Raw genomic sequence first — 13,777 nt, forward strand, 5'->3', positions numbered from 1 at the left:
TCTCCCAATAATAACCCAAATAATCTTCAATTACCCAAAATAAAGGATGAACAAGAGAGAGATTAAGGAAATAAAACTTGTATTAATACTTGATTAAATTTTGATTACAAGATTAAAGAGAGATTTGATTGATATTAACTACTTTAAAGATTGCTAAGAAGAACATGTTCTTCTAATTAGACTAATGGGGTATTTATAGTGGGGATTAGGTGTATGAATTAGGGTTAACTAAGGGCGTAAATGACGAAATGGGACTGTCTGGGAATCCGGGCGTCTTTAGCATGGGACGGGCAGATTTGGCAGCTCCTGGACGGGCGTCCAAAGGGTGAAGACGGGCGTCTTCTGGAGGTTCTGCCCGGGCGTCTTATGGGGGAAGACGCTCGGATTGTGGGGTGAAGACGGGCGTCTTCTAGGCAATCCGTACGGATTGTCAGGCAGTCTCGTTCCTTCTTCTTTTGTTTCTTTTTCTTCATAAAATCCTTGAGGATTTCCTCGGGGATGCAAGGATCTTTTCTCATCATTGCCCATCTACTATAGTATGTACAAAGGCCTTCTAATCTTGTCTCTCATTGATGCTTGGTCATTGAATTCAATCAATTTAGTCTCATTTTGCCATGAAAATGCAAGGTTTGCACTCCTTTCCTACCAAGGACACAAAACCTCAAAGAATATGCAAAACAAAGAACTAAAGACGATAAATGACCCAAATATGCACTAAAAAGCATGGGAACAAGGCTAATTCGGGGACTAAATATGCTCTAATTATGGTCACATTAATACTATTCTACCCTGGTCGTATTTCCAGCCCTGCGCAAAATACGGTTAAAACAATTGGCGCCGTCTGTGGGGAAACTAGTTTATTAATCCTACAAGAATGTTCACAAGATTTTCTCTTCTCACAAGTTTGAGAGCCTTGGGAAAAATTGATACAAGAGTTTCCATAACTTTCATTTTAAATGAAGAAATGCTAGATCTAAAGGAAAATTTACAAAATCAAGTCAAAATTCCTTCCAACGATCATAAGTATAACAACATTCAGCGTTGACTAAGAGAATGTGGATTTCAATGACATATTTCTCACGAAAGAAATTCAAAGATAAGTTTTTCCTAGATCTAATACAAGTTTCGCAAAATATAAGCAAAATATCTTAAAATTTCGGTACTTTGGCTTTTATTCTACGGTGAATTTTCTTAATTCTATTAATTTTATGTTTTTAGGAAATGAAACCTTGAACTTCGAAAATTCAAGCCTGGCAGGACAATCCAGTCCTGATCGTTACAGGCTTCAAAGTCAGTTCTGGATAGTATCAGGGCAGGCTTCAGCGTCATTACAAGCCTAGCCAATCGTTTCAACCCTGGCTATACCAAGCTTGAGATTAGACACAAACAAATTTATATCACTCAATGTGGTACACCCTATTAGTGGAACGAGATCGAGGAAGGAAAAAAGTGAACAACGTCAATGAAGAAAGAGCTCTCAAAAATGAAGTTTCTCGCTTAATTAAGCATGACTGCCTTTAAGATTCAATCAGGACAGACCGATCCTTTCAGGACAGAGAATGTTTACCGAAAGTATGAAACATAATAACGCAAAAATAAATCATAAAAGGTATTTAAGTATTATTCTTGCACAGGTAAGTCGTATCCTTTGCATAACTTTTAAATAAATATGTCATCATAGTACATATTCCAAGGTAGGTATGAATCAAATATTTTTAATAGTGACCATATTACATATGATAGTTTTTGGGCATTCCTGATATATCAGGGTTAGTCAAGCCTAACCTGACCTGACTGATCAAGGAAAAATAAATCGACCAAGCCTGACCTGATTGACTTTTTGAAGGATGAATTAACCTGTCATGACTAGACTGTCCTGATATGTTTAGATCTATTATCATACTACTTTTATGAATCCTTACATTATTACTCATTAACTTTTCCATATTATATATCAAGCATGTCTAGCATGATATTAGAACCTTTGACCAATAGAATTTTTAATATTAACATGTTACACAACATGGACATTTGGAGACATAATCTACCCTGGCCTGCCAGTCCACATGGTCGTCATTTATAATTCATGTGTATCATTTATAAGCTACTTGCGATATCCTTGTAAGATATTTTAGTCCTACCAAGTGCAACTTTATGTGACATATAGTAAGTTTATGAGTTACATGGTGACCGAAAGAGACGTAGGAGTCAGGCTTGAACGAATTAAAGCAATACTAGAGCTATGATCAACAAAGTCAGTCAGGAACATCCGAAAGCTGACAGGAATGGTTTCTACCCTGAACAGACCATCTTTCTCATCCTCGGTTACTGGCCAAGCCAAACAAAAGAGACCCACTATCAGTTTACATTCCTGTAGCTAAGACAACCGCCAATATAGTCTTGGTCAGTAATGGTTTTATTTAGAGGCTGCACAAACCTGGACTAAAATCAGCTTAGGATTGTTATTTTGAGACCATAAAGCCTTTCGAGTCAGAAACAACGCAAATCCGCCACAAGGGGACACCATAACCCAGGCTGTGAGTTCAAAGCTACCAATCTGAGAATGAACCCCTCATAGCAGGACTCAAGGTATGTCTAGACCTTGTTGTTTAAAACATAAAGGTAAAAACTGATTCACTTTTAATTGAAAATCAAACAAAAGGAATTTATACAGCAAAGGATGAAAAAATGATTTTATATTTGGAATATGCTAAAAAACGTTGCGATAAATTCATTTCATTTGACATTAAGCAAATGCCAAGAGACCTAAATACCAGGCTGATGCTCTAGCCAGCCTTGATTTAAATTTTACCCCTGAATTTTTTTATAAAATACCCATTGTACATTTACTTGAACCTGCCATCAAGAAGCCTGAATAGGTGAACCCTGTCATTACTGAGAATGATTCATGGACTAAGCCTTATTATGATTGGTCCCTGCGAGATATACTACCTCAAGGAAGGCATAAGGCTAGAGCATTTAGAATTAGAGCTTATGCCTATTTAATTATCAATGACACTTTGTTTAAAAGATTTCAGGCTGGATCATACGTGAAAAGTCTTTTACCACATTTAGCAAAGCAAAGTTCTCAGGACTAGCTACTATTGGCCAACCCTGATGGCTGTCTGCCTGGACTATAACATGAAATGGGAAACCTGCCAGAAACATGCTCCGACTATGCATCGACCATTTAAAAGTCATTCCTGCTGAAGTCCACGTGCCAACCTCAATATATGGCTTGAACATCTTTGAAACGAATGTCAGCCAGACCCTGACAAAATAACCAAGAGATGCAGCGAAGAATATCATTCTATCATCAAGTTGTACGAAAATAACGTCAAGATTAGAATTTTCAGGGAATAGGGCATCGTCCTACGAAAGTATTCCCAAACAAAAATTAAAAATCACCAAGCAAACTAGCCCCTGTACGGGAAGGCTCATTTCTAAATCGACTCAATCGTCGGACAAGAACCTTACATGCCATAAATACTGCAAGGTGACATGATTCCAATATCTCAGAATATCACCCAGCTAAGAGCACAGTCAAACTTGTGGTAATTTCTACCATGCATGTTCTAGGTATAAACTTCAAACTTAATCATCTGAATGTGTGCTATGTCGTGCCTTTCCTGAACATGCTACATAACAATGTGCATTCTTTCCTGCCTACTTGTTTGCGTTTCACATTCTTGATGTTCTAACCAACTTTGTTTTGCTTGAATTGTGGGCTGCTCTTGCTATCTCCTTTATATTTTTAAGTACTTTTTATTTTTGTTGCACCCTGTCATAGCTGTACTTTTTGAAGTACCTTTTAAAATTTTCCGCACCCTGTCCTGCCCAAATGAAGGTTGGTAACCCACATCAGATACGGTAAATACAGGCACGATTATTGCCAACACAGGTATTTACTTCGCACCTCTACAACGGTTGGACGCATCACTGTACGTGTAAGAAGGTGAGAGACCCTGATGACCGTCCAAATGTCCTCCCGACAGGACGAGTATCAAGCCCTCCAGCCAGGGAGGGGACATAAGCCCTCCAGTCAGGCCAGATCACACCCACTTCAATCATATCAAAAAAACTGTACATGATTGAAGATTTACACAGAATTAAAACATACGACAGGTTAACTTGTTGATGTGACTCATCTTTGAGCACATTTAGTCCCCAAATTAACCTCGTTCCCATGCTTTTAGCACATAATTGGGTCATTTACTATCTTTAGTTTCCCATTTTACATATTCTTTGAGGTTTTGTCTCCTTGGTAGGAAAGGATTGCTAACATTGCATTTATGAGGCGAAATGGAGCTAAATTGATCGCATCTAATGACCAAGCATAAAGAGAGACCGACACTAGAGGCCTAAATAGATAATAAAGTGAAATGGGCAATGATGAAAAGATCCTTGCATCCCCGACATGATCCTTGAGGATTTTTATGGAGCAAAAGAAGTAAAGTAGTCTGTCTAATAATCCTAGCGGATTGAGCATGATCCGGGCGTCTCTGAACACCACGATCCGGGCGTCTTGCAGCAGCTGGATCCGAGCGGCTTCCCTAGGATCCGAGCGGATCACAAGTCAGAACAACCCGTGCCTCAGCACGGGACGAGCACATCAACATGGGACTAGCTGGAGGATCCGCTCATTTCCTTCGGGAGTAGCATTTTCTCAAATTTTCTTAGGATCTTAATAGTCATTTAAGCCCTTAGTAACCCTAATCCTTGTATCTAATCTTTAGTATAAATACCCCTTTGTACTACCTAGATTACGATCCAATCTTAATGGTCTCTTAATCCATCCTTAATCTAGTTGTAATCATCTCTAAATACTCTTAAATTAGTCTTAATTTAGTTGTAATACAATTCTCAATATTAATCATATCTTAATCTTTCCTTAATTTCTATACTGTTCTTCCTTTATTTTGGATAATTAGAAGATTATTTGGGTTTATTTGGAGGATTGACAACCTTCCATCAATCATCAAGTACTTCTATTATTCTTTGCTTTATTATTTGGAATCATCTTCATAGGTATAATTCTCCCTTAACTTTGTTTAATTATTGTTCATTTATTCATCATGTTTTGCCTTGTTAGTATGATTGACAACCTTATTAACATGTTAAACTTGATCATGAGTGAGTAGTTTTCTTAGCTAGGGTTAATGGGGAATTAGGGGAAACCAACATGGAGAATGATTCATGCTTAATCTAATATTTTCTCATAATTAAATTGCTTGCTTGTTGTGATTCCAACTTATGCACATGTTATATTTGATGAAATGCGAGCCTATGAATCCTTGCATTTTTTACCCATCGCCTATCTTTTCAATGAGGCTTGTAAGCTTATACACCAACTCGCGCCTCATTAGATCATGCATATAGTTGAATAGGAAGGATTAAGTCGACTTGTAGGTGTTGTACAATATAATCGATTCCGCTCCAGGACCCAAACCTTCTTAGGGATTGTAAGCTTATACACCAACTCGATCCCATCACAACAATAAGTGCTTGCTATATAATTGAGAACATGTTTGTATGATCAACTCCCATGAATCCCCTATGAACCCATGACACCCTAGTGCCTTTAATCAATTGTTTACAACCCCTCTATTTGTTTTAATTTGTTTTTATTCATCTTGTTGATTAGTTTAGTTTATCTCCTACATCAACCCAAATTGTGACACCCTAAGACACAACCATTTCAATTGAGAATCCTACATCAATACCCGTCCCTTGGGATCCGACCTTTACTTGCCTCTTTGCTAAGAGTAGTTTGTGAAATTATAAATATTATTTTGGTTGGTAGCTTTTGACGACGAGTTTTAACCGGACCAAAAATGGCGCCGTTGCCGGGGATGGTGTTAAATTGATTTGATTTTCGTTAATTATTTTTAGTTGTGTCTTTCTTTACCTTGGGGAAGTCAATCTCCTCAAGGTTGTTCTAATTGTTTTCAAGTTGTTTGATATTTTGCATGACTAGGAGATCACAAGGTAATCCATTACCTATTGATCTTGAAATTGAAAGAACCTTAACCAACAATAGAAGAGTTGCTAGAGGTACTTCAAGAGTTGTAGGTATTGGAGAGATTGTGGACATTCAACCAAATAACATTGAGTTTACCAACCCTTTTGCAAGAGAAGGAGAGGACAACCCAATACAAAATCCACCACAAAATCAACTCACAATGCCTAAATTTTCATCACATTCCATACCAACCGAGGAGAACCTACCAAATGGTACTTCTACACCACCACATTTAACCGGTAATTTTATTGCCAAATCTGCATTCATATATGGAGACTTTTGTGACCATTGTGATGCGATTTCTCAAACCGGAGTTACTCAAGATCAAATACGATGGGTATTATTTCCTTTTTCTTTGATTGGTACCGCAAAGCAATGGTTGAAGAGCCTAGACAAGGCTACCCTTGGTATTGACTCATGGAAGAAGTTGGCACTTGCCTTCTACAAGAAGTTCTATCCTCTGGAGAAGACTAATATGTTGAGAGACCAAATCACTGGGTTCAAGCAAAGGGATGAGGAATCATTGTATGAAGCATGGGAGAGATTTAAGGACACTTGTCGTTCTTGTCTACACCATGGATTTAGCGAGTGGTTCCTTGTGCAATTATTTTGGAATGGTCTATATGAAGACTCCCGCAACATTATCAATATAGGATCCAATGGTATGTTTACCGAAGTTGATGACAATCAAACACGGGCCAAAATCGAAGAGATGGCGGTTCATAATTCCCAATATAGTAGGCCTTGAAAGGCCACTAGAGGAAGAAACCATGAGGTAGATTCCATCACACAATTAGGTGCTCAACTAAGTGCTCATATTGACACCATCAATTTTAAGTTTGAGAAGGCCATGGCTAAGCTTGATGAAGCTTCTAAATCACCCAAACAACATGTTAATGCTATGGTGGCATCACCCTCAATTCCAAGTGGAGTATGTGAGAGTTGTGGAACTTTGGGACATGACCAAAGTGAATGTAGGGGAACAAGTGAACAAGTGAATGCTTTCCAAGCATCCAAGAGTGGCACCCCTTATTCCAACTATTACAATGAGAATACCAAATTTCATCCAAACCTTTCATACAAGAGCCAAAATGTTCAAAACCCTCAACCAACATACAGCCCACCTCCTGAGAAATCAAGCTCAAAGACCCTTTTATAACCAAAGCCAAGGTTATCAAAATCAACCCTCTTACAATCAATCCAATGACCAAGGCTTTGATGTTCAAAAATCAGTCCTCCAAATGCAAAAGAATCAACAAGAAATTTTCACCCAAATGCAAAAAGATAGCCAAGCTAAAGACATCACCATCAACAACATACTAGCCTACACCAAGATGCTAGAAACTCAAACGACTCAATTAGCATCTTCTAGCTCTCAAAGACAAAAGGGGCAATTACCACCTCAAAGTAATCCCCCAAGACATGAGTCGGTTAGTGCCATCCATTTGAGGAGTGCTACAAGGTATGAAGGGCCGAAGAACCCAATTGATGAAGACATTGTGGATGCTAGTGACAAGCAAAGAGTTGTGGAGAACTCTAAAGAAGAAGAACCAACCACCAAAGATGTTTCAAAGAAGAAGAATGAGGAGAAGGCTAAGGAAAAAGAGCCTATTATGATTAGACTTCCATTCCCAAGTCGTCAAGCTAAGACTAAGTTTGATGAACAACTTGGAAAGTTCATGGAGATTGTGAAGAGCTTAGAAGTCTCAATCGCATTCACGGAATTGATCAATCATGTTCCGGCCTATGCAAAGTACATGAAAGATATTCTTACCAAGAATAAATACATCCGGAAGCTAGAGACTATTGCCTTTACCAAAGTGAGTAGTGCTATTCTTCAAGGAAGTTCACCTCCAAAACTCAAAGATCCGGGAAGCTACTCTATTCCATGTACCATTTGCGACACTAAAATCAACAAAGCATTATGTGACCTTGGAGCAAGTATAAGTGTCATGCCATACTCGGTATGCAAGAGGCTAGGAATGGGAGAGCTCAAGTGCACTAACATTACTCTTCAAATGACGGATCGATCAAAAAAGATACCTTAAGGGGTATGGGAGGATGTGCCCGTGAGGATTGGCAAATTCTTCATCCCAATAGACTTTGTCATTGTAGACATGGAGGAGGATTCCAACATTCCTATCATCCTAGGAAGGCCTTTCTTGCACACCGCGAGAGCGGTAATTGATCTGAAACATGGAGAGCATACACTTGAAGTGGGGGATGAGACAATCACTTTTAACCTTGACAAAACAATGAGAGCTCCCCGACTACATGAGCCATGTTTTATGGTCGATCATTATAGCCGAGAAAGTGATAGGAAGAAGTTGGCATCTCAATGCAAATATCAAGCTATGGGTAAAGAATTACCACCCATATGGAAGAAGAAAGTGGATAATCCTCAAGATGCTCTATCCGGAGAGAAAGGAAATTTCAACAATAATGAGAGCTTGAATAGCTCACCACCAATCATGACAAGTAAGGAAGAAGGCCTCATTGGCCATGACAACAAGAAAGAGGAGTTGCTTTCATCAACTCATGACATCAATGAGGAGCAAGCTAGTGAAGTTAGTGGTCTATGGGATGACGAATTTGAAGGATTAGTCAATCCCTACATTGGCAATGCTATGACCATAGACCAAGGCTTTGGTGACCATCTTGACTCGAGTCATCATCATGATGAACACAATGTGAAAAGGTCTATTGAAGAACTTTATAATGAGAATGAACAAGCCTTTGACTACTTCTACAAGGTGTTAAACAACATCAACAACACCTTAGCTATGCCTCCTTGACATCTCATTCAAGAGTAAGAGTTTGGTGGAGTCCTCCCTAAACCACCATTTGTAAATATTCTAACCCTTCACTTGCATTTTACTTCTTGTATTGCATTTTTGTCAATTTTGGATTTGCAATTTCACACTTTGATCAAGATTTTTATCATAAGAGAAAGTGAGGGAAGTATTTTAATGTGTTTTGATGTGTAGTGTTTGATTTAGTGTGGGGATAGCAAATGCCTAGGCAAATCGAGCCTTCATAGTGCACCCGCACAAATGAACAAAGGAATGAAGGAAGAATGATATTGGAAATGAAGATCCCCACGGGTGGAACTGAACTCGTGGGTACAGGAGAAGATCCGAGTGTCCCAGGGGGAATCCGCTCGAGCTGGCTCTGATCCGAGCGTCCTGGCTCTAAGACGCTCGTCTTGGGAGTGCTGAAATTGAAAAGTTTAGTCTGTTTAAAAATCTGGGCAGATTACACAGAAGACGCCCGTCCTCGTCCCGAAGACGCTCGTCTTGGCAAGGATCTGCGCGTCCTAGCTTGTGTAAAAACTTAAAGTTCACACTGTCTATGAATCCGAGCGTCCCCAAGTGAAGACGAGCGTCCCCTGCAGAAATCCGCTCGTCTCCAGCAGAATCCACGCCTCCCAGCACGGGTTAGAAATTCCTGAGCTGACTGACTAAGGATCCGAGCGTCCCCAGTCCAAGACACTCATCTCCTGCTGCTAATTGCCTATAACACGAGATTCAAATCCCTCTTCCCCAATTCATTTCTTTCTTATACAAACACAAACACACACCCTTCTCCCTCAAAACCCTCAATCCCCTCATCAACAAAACACAAATTCCTCAACCAAATTCACCCAAATCAAAACAAAACTTCCTCAAATCACAATTAAACTACTCCTTTATCAACAAGAAGCCATCCAAACAACAAATTCCTCACACATTGAGTCGATTTTCTAGGGTTTCAAGACAAATTCAAAAATCCCAAATCGATTGGGAATTGATTGAAGCTTGAGGAAACAAGGGGCATTCAAGCTTAATATTGGTTTGTTGATACAATTTTGACAAGGAGAACAACATGGCAAGAACAAAAGGTGGAAACAAGGCACCCACAACCTCAAATCTTTATAAAAGGCAACAAGCTCTTCTAGCTTCAAAGGCTATGGTAGTACATCAACCAAGGGTGGAGATTCAAGAAGTTGCTACTCCTATGGTGGAAGCTACACCTACTCCGGTCATTTAACAATTGCAAGATTATCCGGAGGTAACTTTCATAAATGATTCTCATAGGAAAGCATTTGTATCCCTTACTAAGAAGACTATTTTGCCTACCAAATTCATATGCCAAGATGCCTTAGACAAATTGGGTGTGCTTGAACGAACTAGGAATTTCTTCGAGTCCATGAAATTGCTTACCCTCTTTGAAATGCAAGAATTAACCTACCCTTCCCTTACCATGGAGTTTTTAAGCTCCTTTTTTTTTTATAAAATGTAAGTATATATATAAAAAAAGGTCACCATACAAATAGGAGTCGGGTCCAAAATAAGCGTTACACTCTAAACCCCTAATGCAAAAACGGAATGGGCTGTGAGATAACCAAAATTAGCCCAAAGACAAAAATAGACAGCAAAAATCAAATAAACAAGAATCAGGCGAGACCACTCTTATCTTCTTCAACCAACAGAACAAATCTACCTTCATCCTCCACCTCGATTTTCCGGTCGAAAGAAAATATTGTCTTTTCACTGCCTTCCAATTAATCTGTTGAACAAATCCTTCTCGCAAATATCATCCTTCCCCATGCTCCCCTTTAATTTCAGTCAAATATCCCCAATAATATTGTCTGCAACTTTCTGAGGACGAAGAAGATGCATCTCAAACCTGCTAGTGCTTCGTTGTCGCCAGATGTGATAGATGCAGGCATTCACAGCAGCATTAATCAGACCAGTTCTAACCTTCATTCCTCGCATATTAAGTCTCCAATCAAGGATATCTCGAGTAGGAAGAGAAATCCCCAGCCAATCTCCTACAATCTTCACCACTTCCCTGCTGTAACAGCAATCGAAAAAGAGATGATCAATGGTCTCAGGATCTCTGGCACAGGTAATGCACTTATCTTCTGTACTTATCCCTATTTTGTAGAGTTTATCTTTCGTATTCATATTGCGATGTTGGTAGATCCAGGCAATAAAGTTATGTTTAGGGATAGTCCATTTATTCCATACCAAATTACACCAATTAACCTTTTCCCCTTTCTCTCTGATGAATTCATATCCTTTTTGCAATGGTGTAATCCTTTGCTATATGAGGATCCCAAATCCTATTCTGATAAGCCTCTTCAAAATTTTCTTTAGTTTTACATACTTTCCTCCAATACCGACTGGTTGCATTTGGGGGACTGTATGTGTGCCAATTTTTGCATTTAATATAGGTGTGATTAACCCATTTAACCCACAAGTGGTCAAATTTTGAGGCAATCCACCAGACTAATTTACCCACTGCTGCCCTATTCCATAGCAGATCATTTTTTAGGCCTAAACCCCGTTCCTCCTTGGGTTTGCAAGCCTTATCCCACGAGACCATAGGTGTTTTAGTATACTCCACCCCTCCATCCTATACGAAATTCCTACAAATCGCTTCAACTCTATGGATAACTCCACTGGGTAGAATAAACATAGAGGCCCAGTAGTTATGTTAGGTTTTTAGAACAGATTTAATAAGTACCAACCTTCCTGCATAGGATAGTTTCCTGGCACAGTTTGTAAGATCCTTGAAGTTGACTAAGGTAGAGGGTCACAAATTTGTTGAATTCCGTCTAGAAAACAAGAGTAGAAAGATGACTTTAGATGAGTTTGGCAAGGTTTTTGGTCTTAAAGACCATTCTCCTTATGTGAAGAAGCCTTTGAAATATGAAGCCGCACCCCTATGGAAAGCAATAACCGGGCGAAAATTTGAGTCTTTCCATGAGTGTCATGTTGTTTTTGTCCACCATCCGGGTATAAGGGTATGACACAAGTTTGTGGGCAACACTATTGCAAGAAAAGGCACCAACCACTTTACCGAGCTCGACTTTGTCTACCTTGAATCCACCATGAATGTCAACAAAAAGTTCACCAAGGAATACTACATACTTCAACTCTTACTTGATCGGTGGCTTACAATTGACCATGGTAAAGATGGAGCGGCTTTTATTGTGAATGGAGGCTTAGTGACAAGGTTTGCCAAACACTTTAACCCGGATTAAAACAAAGACAAGACATATAAACCGGTTAAAGGAGGCAACCTGCTTGATTTGGCCACTATGATCAACAAGTTTCATTGGGTCAAGAATAATAATCTTGACAACAAGTATGAGTGGCTCACTAAAGAAGCTAAGTCCCTCATCTTGCCTAACAAGATATGCCGCATCAATGTCCGAAGTCCAAGCTACCTTCTACCCGTCTCCGATGAAGCCGAAATGATTATGAAGCAACATAGGGAATCGCATGCCAAGCCCTCCTCCTCCTCTATTCTGACTCCACCATATCCATTTGCCTACCGTGAATTCACACCAATTGGCACTAATGTTGTGGTAGGCAATGACTATTTGACTCAATTAATGCAACATATGCATAAGGAAGCTCATGAGGATCGGGTCAATTCTTACCGAGCCCAATATCTGCCCCTCCTACACTTAGCTAGGAAAGGATTACTTGATCCTTCATGTCCTTTGCCTAGTTGGGCAGATAGGGAAGTATTCTTTCCGAGTGCTTCTAGAGATGCCACCGTGGATAGTCAAGTTACTAAGGGGAAGGATATTGTTGTTGAGAGCAGGGAAGGTAGTGACTCTTGCCATGAGCAAGAAGAGGAAGAAGTGCAAAGTTAAAGTGATGATGAAGACGGTGCACCCTCCGGGTCCATGGAGGTAGATGATGATGATGATGATGATGATGATGATGATGATGATGATGATAATGAGGAAGATGATGATAGCAATGATAGTGATGAGGATGTCGCCATGAGCGACAATTGAGGATTGACAAGCTCTTGGAGGATGCCACATATTCCATTGTGAGTTTCCTACACCTCCTCTAGCTTTATTTATTTCTCTTATTTTCAAAAATTTTTATCTTAATCAATTGTTTTGAGTCCTACCAACACTTAGAGGACTCCCACCTCGGCTCCATTGAGGTGTCTTATATTGTTCCCACTTGTACAATCTAAAATGACAATTAGTTTCATGCATTGCATACTTGTGCATGAACTTTCCTATTTTTGACATTAGAAATAGTGTCTTACTTGGTTTGGAAAAGTTCAAGCACAAGCATTGGGAGTTAATCTAAATTAGCTCTCCAACCAATAAAATCATACATCATATAGTGTAGTATAGATTGCATCACTTGTGTATATGTCATATAGTTTGCATATTAGTGTAGAAATCATGCATTTTCATTTAGCTTGAATAATTTCATATCGTATTGGCCATTGAGGACAATTCCCATACTAGTGTGGAGATGGGAAATTCTAACTTGACTTTTAAAACCAAAAATGATAAAAATTGAAAAATTTTGAAAAATCCAAAAACATGTTCATTCCCTTATAGTGTAGAATTGTATTTATTTTGTATATACTTGCTTGCGTTTGTTTGTCCTTCTATCACATTGATCGACTACGCCACATCCGAGACATGAGGATTATGAAGACCGCATGGTATGATCTTTACGATCTCCTTTTTCCTCTCTACGTTAATGACTATGTGGCTTTATTTTGATTGATGCGGTATAAACCAATGTGAGTCTAGGACTTGCATTTAGTTTATATGGCATACTAATTGATAGAAGCATTTGCATTAGGTTGTATAAATGTTCGTTGCATCATGGCATTTAGTTGCATTTTAGGAAAATTTTGTGAAAACATCTATTTGGGAAGCTTGACAAGTGTATATAAGGCCCTTGTAGATACTTTTTCTTCTTAAGACTTTGCTCATTA

At 39.1% G+C, this 13,777-nt stretch overlaps 1 non-coding gene across 1 annotated transcript; it reads right to left on the bottom strand.

Moving 5' to 3' along the window:
• Positions 1-6,497: 6,497 nt before the first annotated feature.
• Positions 6,498-6,604, bottom strand: LOC141625095 (small nucleolar RNA R71). The gene has a single exon (XR_012534891.1). It is a non-coding gene; the product is annotated as a small nucleolar RNA R71 (small nucleolar RNA).
• Between the last annotated feature and the right edge of the window lie 7,173 nt (positions 6,605-13,777).

The sequence above is a fragment of the Silene latifolia genome, chromosome X, assembly GCF_048544455.1.
Source record: "Silene latifolia isolate original U9 population chromosome X, ASM4854445v1, whole genome shotgun sequence".
Taxonomy (NCBI): domain Eukaryota; kingdom Viridiplantae; phylum Streptophyta; class Magnoliopsida; order Caryophyllales; family Caryophyllaceae; genus Silene; species Silene latifolia.